Source organism: Amblyraja radiata, chromosome 17, assembly GCF_010909765.2.
Source record: "Amblyraja radiata isolate CabotCenter1 chromosome 17, sAmbRad1.1.pri, whole genome shotgun sequence".
Lineage (NCBI taxonomy): Eukaryota > Metazoa > Chordata > Chondrichthyes > Rajiformes > Rajidae > Amblyraja > Amblyraja radiata.
The window spans coordinates 9,657,227-9,664,282 of NC_045972.1; positions in this window are offsets into that span (position 1 = coordinate 9,657,227).

Genomic DNA, 7,056 nt, shown 5'->3' on the forward strand with positions numbered 1-7,056 from the left:
CTGTAGCAACATCTTACACTCCAACAAAATATAATTCAGGACCAGGTCGGAAAAAAACTGCGTTTTAACCCCGCCCCCCCCCCCCCTCAAACGCGCCAAAATCGCGCACACGGCCAGGGCAGAATTGCAGCGCACTGAAGTTAAGTATTGTAACATACCTACAATGATGCTGGCAAGTGGGGTATTTTCGAACACTCCTGATCAGTGCCCTGTAAATAGAATAAATTTCAGCCAGTCATAGAGTGAGACTGCGTGGAAAGTGGCCCTTCGGCCCAACTTACCCAACATGTCTCAGCTACACGAGTCCCACCTGCCTGCGCTTGGTCCATATCCCTCCAAATCTGTCCTATCCATGTACCTGTCCATTCAGCTATCTCTCCTTGTATCCCATGCAATCCAAGGAGAGATAACTTATTTGATAACTTCTGTGCTAAATTGTGCTGATGAAACGTTAACTCTGTTTCTCCCTCCAAAGATGCTGTCTGATTATCTCCAACATTTTCTATTTTTATTTCAAATTTCCAGCAAATATAGTTCTTCTATTTTGCTTTTAAATTGTATCCCGGTCATTAAAACTTGGTCTGAAAGTTAAAAGAGTAAAGAATGAATGAATGATACTTTATTGTCACACGTGCAATAGGTACATTGAACTGCTTTGTTTTGCATATAAACGTGTCAGCAGGCTCCCCTCCCCCTCGCTGTGTTCCCCTTAGTTCCATTCCTTCTCGGCGGTACCCTCTGCTGGGCCCCTCTTCATTCCATTCGTTCCCGGCAGTCTACCTCATTCTCGACATCTGCCTCCCTCATGGATCCTCCTCGCTCTCTGCGGCGTGGATCCCCGTCAATGCCAGCGGCTCAGCATCGAGTTGGTGTCCGTGGTTGGCGAGCTGGGCCTACCGGCGGGTCATCCATCATCTGTCCGTGGCGTGCGATCCTTGGCGAGCGGGTCCTCCATCGTCAGTCCGGGCCTCCTCGCTGGGACACTCTGGAAACAAACTGAAATGGCTATGTCTCCCGAACTCTATCTCCGTTACATTGATGACTGCAGTGGTGCTACCTCCTGCACCCATTGCAGAACTCATGGACTTCATCAACTTAATCACCAATTTTCATCCTGCACTCAAATTTACTTGGACCATCTCCGACACCTCCCTCCCCTTTTTGATCTCACCGTCTCCTTCTCAGAAAATAGATTATTGGCTGACATCTATTACAAACCCACTGACTCCCACAACTATCTCGACTACACTTCTTCCCACCCTGCTTCCTGCAAAGACTCTATCCCCTACTCCCAATTCCTCCATCTACGCCACATCTGTGCCCAAGATGAGGTGTTCCATACCAGGACATCCAAGATGTCCTCATTCTTTAGGGAACTGGGGTTCCCCTCTCTTCTGATGTGGCCCTCACCCGTGTCTCCTTAGTACCCCGCCGCTCCGCCCTTGCTCCCCCTCCTCCTAGTCCTTACCTTCCACTCCATCAGCCATGGCATACAACACATAATCCTCTGAAATTTCAGCCACCTCCAACGAGGTGCCACCACTAAACACATTTTCCTATCTCCACCCTTTTCCATCTTCCGCAGAGACCGTTCCCTCTGCAACTCCCTGGCTAACTCATCCCAAACCATCATCTCCTCAGGTACCTTCCTCTGCAACCGCAGAAGATGCAACACCTGTCCCCCTCCCCCCCTCCCTCAACTCTGTCCAGGGACCCCTTCAGGTTAGGCAGAGGTTCACTTGCACCACCTCCAACCTCATCTACTGTATCCGTTGTTCAAGATGTGGACTTGTACATCTGCGGGACCAAATGCAGACTGGGCAATCATTTCGCGGAACACTTTCACTCAGCCCGCCTGAGCCTACCTGATCTCCCGGTTGCCAAACACTTTAATTCTCCTTCCGATTCCCACACATACCTTTCTGTCCTAGGTCTCCTCCATTATGAGAGTGAGGCTAAAAGCAAATTGGAGGAACAGCATCTCATATTTTGCTTGGGAAGCTTACAGCCCAGTGGTATGAATATTGATTTCTCTCACTTCAGGTAGCCCCTGCATTCCCTCGCTCACTATCCCTCCCCCACCCAAGTCGCACTAACTTCTCATTTTCACCCTACAGTTTCCTTTATCATCGTTACTGTTTGCATATATTTTATTCATTGTTCTTTATCTCTCCACAGCATCATCTATTTCTGTAGTTTCCCTTATCTCTAACCAGTCTGAAGAAAGGTCTTGACTCGAAACGTCACCCATTCCTTCTCTCCAGAGATGCTGCCTGTCCCGCTGAGTTACTCCAGCTTTTTGTGTCTATCTCCGGCTACTGAAAAGTCCAACTGGGGCAATCACTGAAGAAAATTCCATTTTATTTTAGGAATAAACGGCAATATGCATACCACTTTTATTTAATAAATTAATTTATACAATTGGATTTGAATTTCTATTTCTTATAAGTTCATTTTTGTGTTTTTGGCAAGAGGATGACTGATGGTCAGCAGCAGAGGAAGGGTAAAAAAAATATGGACAGTGAGCTTAATTGAGATGCAAAGTTGCGATTACTGGCATCTCTCAGGAATGTCAAATACAAGTCTACAGAGGCGTTCCAGCTACAGCCTTAGTTTTTCCTACAACTTCCCTCTTCTAGGACTTTGCATCCCCTACCTGGATTCCTCCTCCCTCTCCTAGCCTAGAAGCTTGCTATTGCCGACCAGGCTTCCAATTGCTGTTCAATTACCAGAGGAAGCTTTATTGTGTCAAGAAGCAAATTCCTTCGTTTTCTTTTAATGTTAAAAATAAAATGTGTTCATAAAAATATATACACAAGAAATATAAAAACAGTACGTTGGTTTATTTACATTCAATGTTGTTCAATGGTGTTATTGGGTCAACACATAAGTAGAGTTACCACATTCTATGTACACAATATCATGGGCTCCTTGAAAGGTACAAACTTCACATGTTTGAGAGGCTTTTAACCATGACTTAACCCCTCAATATTTAGAGACAGCAAGCAGACTGCAGTCTATCCCCACAAAGATGTTGCATTTGGTGCACCATGCTTCAGTGCATCCTTTATTCAGCACGTGCTCCTCCAGTCTGGAATGTACCAGTCGGCAGCATTTCTTTGCAGATCTCGATGTAATGGAAGACCTACGTTTCGGGCAGACTAAAGTGTTTTTCACTGAGTGGATAATCTTACAGCTGCACTTAGTGTGTGTCTTGATATGCATCCCTGGGAACAGCCCATTGATCAGCATTACACAGTTGCTTGGGATGAACCTCAACAAGGATCCCCATATCCTTTTCCAGGCCTGCTTTGCAAATCCATAGTCCACAAAGAGGCATCGACCCATTCTCATCACATCCATCTTGAGGACATTTTATAGGACGGATCTGACAGGGCCCAGCAAAGCATCCAAATTGCTTTGATGTAATATTTTGTGTGCACCTTCAGCAATGTACCTCTTATTTGGTTATGCACAGATTTAATAATCATTAGTCTAGTTTATTGTCACATATACTGAGGTACAATGAAAAGCTTTTGTGTTTAACTCTTTACATGATCAAATCATTCTGAATCAGCAGGGTCTACCAAAGAAGGGATTGTATATAATACAAAAATTGCTAAACTAACACAGTCATTTGCATATTCAAATTTTAATTAAATGTAGGGAATTATCAACATATAATTCAGCTATATTGTAATAGCTTATAAAATCCCTTTCAATTTATTTATTAATGCAACAGTCCCTTCATTTAGATTAACATTTGTGAGACTGAGGCAGCATGTTGGCTGGATTTCAGAGTTAGAAACTGACAAGTGAGATGCCAAATGAGTCTCGCAACTGGTTCACATCCTTGGCCCACCTTCGTGACGTTACTAGAGTGAATACAAACTCTGGACACTTCTAAAATCCAGCCCCACATCTTAAATGCCTATATCAAGTTTTAATTGGATAGTAACAACCGGTGTTGCATTGTCCAGTTTAGCCAGCACAGGGCAGGGAAGTACAGGTGGCTGCAAAGATATCATATGAAGAAAATATTTACAATTCTGAAACAATGGGACCAGTTCTTGTAAATGTATTTCCAGTAAAGCTAGTGGGAGGAGCAAGAGGTAGAAAGAATGGTTGGAAAGTAGTCAATTGGCAGTATAAGTGGTATACAACTACTGCACATCCTGTACGTTTAAACAATTTGGATGATGTAGTAGCAAGCCATATATGAGTTTGCCAATTATATAAACTTAACATAAAGAATATTTTGAACAACATAAATATAATTAAATTACTAAGATTTTAATAGATTAAGCAAACAGACGAAACTGTAGCAAATCAAAATTGAACAAAGGCTAATCTGAATTCATCCACTTGAAACCTAAAATGGATAGAACAGAATCCTTTCGAGGTGATGATCAAACTGAAATACTAAAAGACTCTACAAACATAGATCATTACAGTATGTTGGATGAGTGAAGACAATAATCAAAAGGATGAATAGAATGTTGATCCATGAGATTAGATAAAATATGAGATTAAACGTTTTATTACAATGATTTAAATTGCCAATCAAACACACTTTAGGTACTGGGTGAAATTCTGGGCACTGCATCTTAGGACATATAGGATTCATAGGAAGTGCAATAGAGATTTACCAGAATTTTATACTTGGATTTCAAAGATTAAACACAAGGGAAGATTACAAAACTAGGTTTGTTTATCCAGAGGGTTTTGCAGAGGGTTAAGTGGTAATGTGTTCAGTTCTCAAGTTGTTAAGAGCAACTGATGGAGTGGATAGAAACTATTTATGTCAATTGGAGGGTTTAGGACTGGGGACATAATCTAAAATAGGAGCCGGGTCTATCAGAAGTGGTTGGAAAATAGATGTCTTGCAAAGAATGATAGCAGTATGGAACTCTTTTGGAAATTACAATTAATGGTAGGTTAATTACTAATTTTGAATTATTGAAAAATGTGTTGAACAAGATTTAATTCTTACTTTTGAAAGCAAATTGACTGAATCTTTAAAGAATGGAAATTGCAGAGCATTGGATAAAGAGCTTGGTAATGGGATTGACTAAATTACAATTGCAGCTAGCTGCTAGAGGCTGGATGAACAGATACCACACCATATGTGCTGACACTTCGTAAATATTCTTTAGTTATAGTAGGGATGAATTACTATTTCTACTTGAGGTTAGACAACTAACATTTCTTGCAAACTTGCAAACTTGATTATTGGTGTTGTGAAAGTGAGCAAAAAGCCTGGGAAAGAGGGAGACTGATAGCACAGGAGTGGGTCAAAATATTAAAAAATAACATGGTAGAGAGCATTTCCAAAACTTAAAACATGTCACATGCACCAATGAGAGAGCATGGCCGTCCGAAGGGGGGGTGCGACCGCACCCCCCTCCCCCCCCTCTAAGAAAAAATCACTTAAAAAAAAAAAATCAGATTTTATTTCGAAAAGAAAATCAGCATTTCCACTTTGGAAACGGCCAGTTCTCCATTCTCCCACCGCCGGGTGGGAGTGGCTGAATCTGAACCCAAAGGCTGTAACCCCAACACCAGACACCACTGCGGCGGAGCCCGCTCCCCTCGCCTCCCCCCACCGCCGGGGCCCAAGTCATCTTTCCCCAACACCACCCCCGCTGGGCTCACGCCACCCCCGCTGGGCTCACGCCACCTCCGCTGGGCCCACGCCACCCCCGCTGGGCCCACGCCACCCCCGCTGGGCCCACGCCGCCTTCATCTTCGCCCCCCCCGCCAGAAAGAGGGGGGATGTGAGGGAGGAGGGGGAGAGAGAGAGGGGAAGGGAGGGGAGAGAGAGAGATGGGGGAGGGGAGAGGGAAAGGGGGATTATCTTTAGTGATATTGCAAAATTAAGTTATGTTTTAGAGCTATTATATGTCCTCCTCCATATGAATAATATTAAACAATATCAAATAATATCAAGCAATTGGAACTGCTTTCTTTTCCTTGATAACAATACTGAAAAATATGAATTCCATAGTTTGTGAATAAATACACATTTTAATGGGATCATTATATACAGATGTTGAATTGAATGCCTTTATTGTCATTCAGACCTTACGGTCTGAACGGAATTTCGTGCCTGCAGTCATACATATAATCATACAATAATAACAACAATAAACACAAATTAACACCACCACAGTGAGTCCTCCAAGCACTTCACTGTGGTGGAGGCAAAAATCTTAGGGCTGCAGTCTCTTCCCTCCTCTTCTCCCTCTGTGCTGAGGCGATTCCCCACCGGGCGATGGCACAAACAGTCCCGCGGCTCACCGAACCCCGCAATGGGCCGGCTCAAACACCCGGGGTGGTCGAAGCTGCCGCCCTCCAGTCCAGCGTACGCAGCCACTGGCCCGCGGCTGAACCCAGGACTCAGGTCACCGCCGCCAGAACGCCGTCCCAGCCACCGGAGCACCGTTCCAGCCCCGAGCCGGATCGCCCTCACGTGAGTACCGTTCCTCCCTCGAGCTGGGCCACTCCGACGGGAGTGCCGTTCCTCCCTCGAGCTGGGCCACTCCGACGGGAGTGCCGTTCCACTCTCGGGCTGGGCCACTCCGACGGGAGTGCCACAGCCCCTCACGGGAGAGTCTAGGCCCCTCGCCAGGCCGTCCTCACGGGAGCGCAGTTCCAGCCCCGAGCTGGGCCGCCCTCACGGGAGCGAACCCAGGGCGAGTCCTGACAGGCTGCCTCCGGAGTCCCGAGGTCGCCAGCTCCGCCATTAGGCCTCAGCGCAGACGGAGGCAGAGAGGGGGGATACGACGAAAAAGTCGTATTCCCCCCAAGGGAGAGACAGCAAACCCCGTTTCAACCCCCCACCCACATAAACATAACCTAAAAACCAAAAACACAACTAGACAAAACGAAAAAAAAAAACAACACAAAAAAGTAAAAACGAACGGACTGCAGGCGAGCCGCAGCCGTTCCCAGCGCCGCCACTTCCGGACATTTCCATTTCGAGATCGGGGGGAAGGGGTTGGGGGCAAATATGCGTCAAGCCATTAGCCTAATCGTTAAAGAGTTAAAAGATAG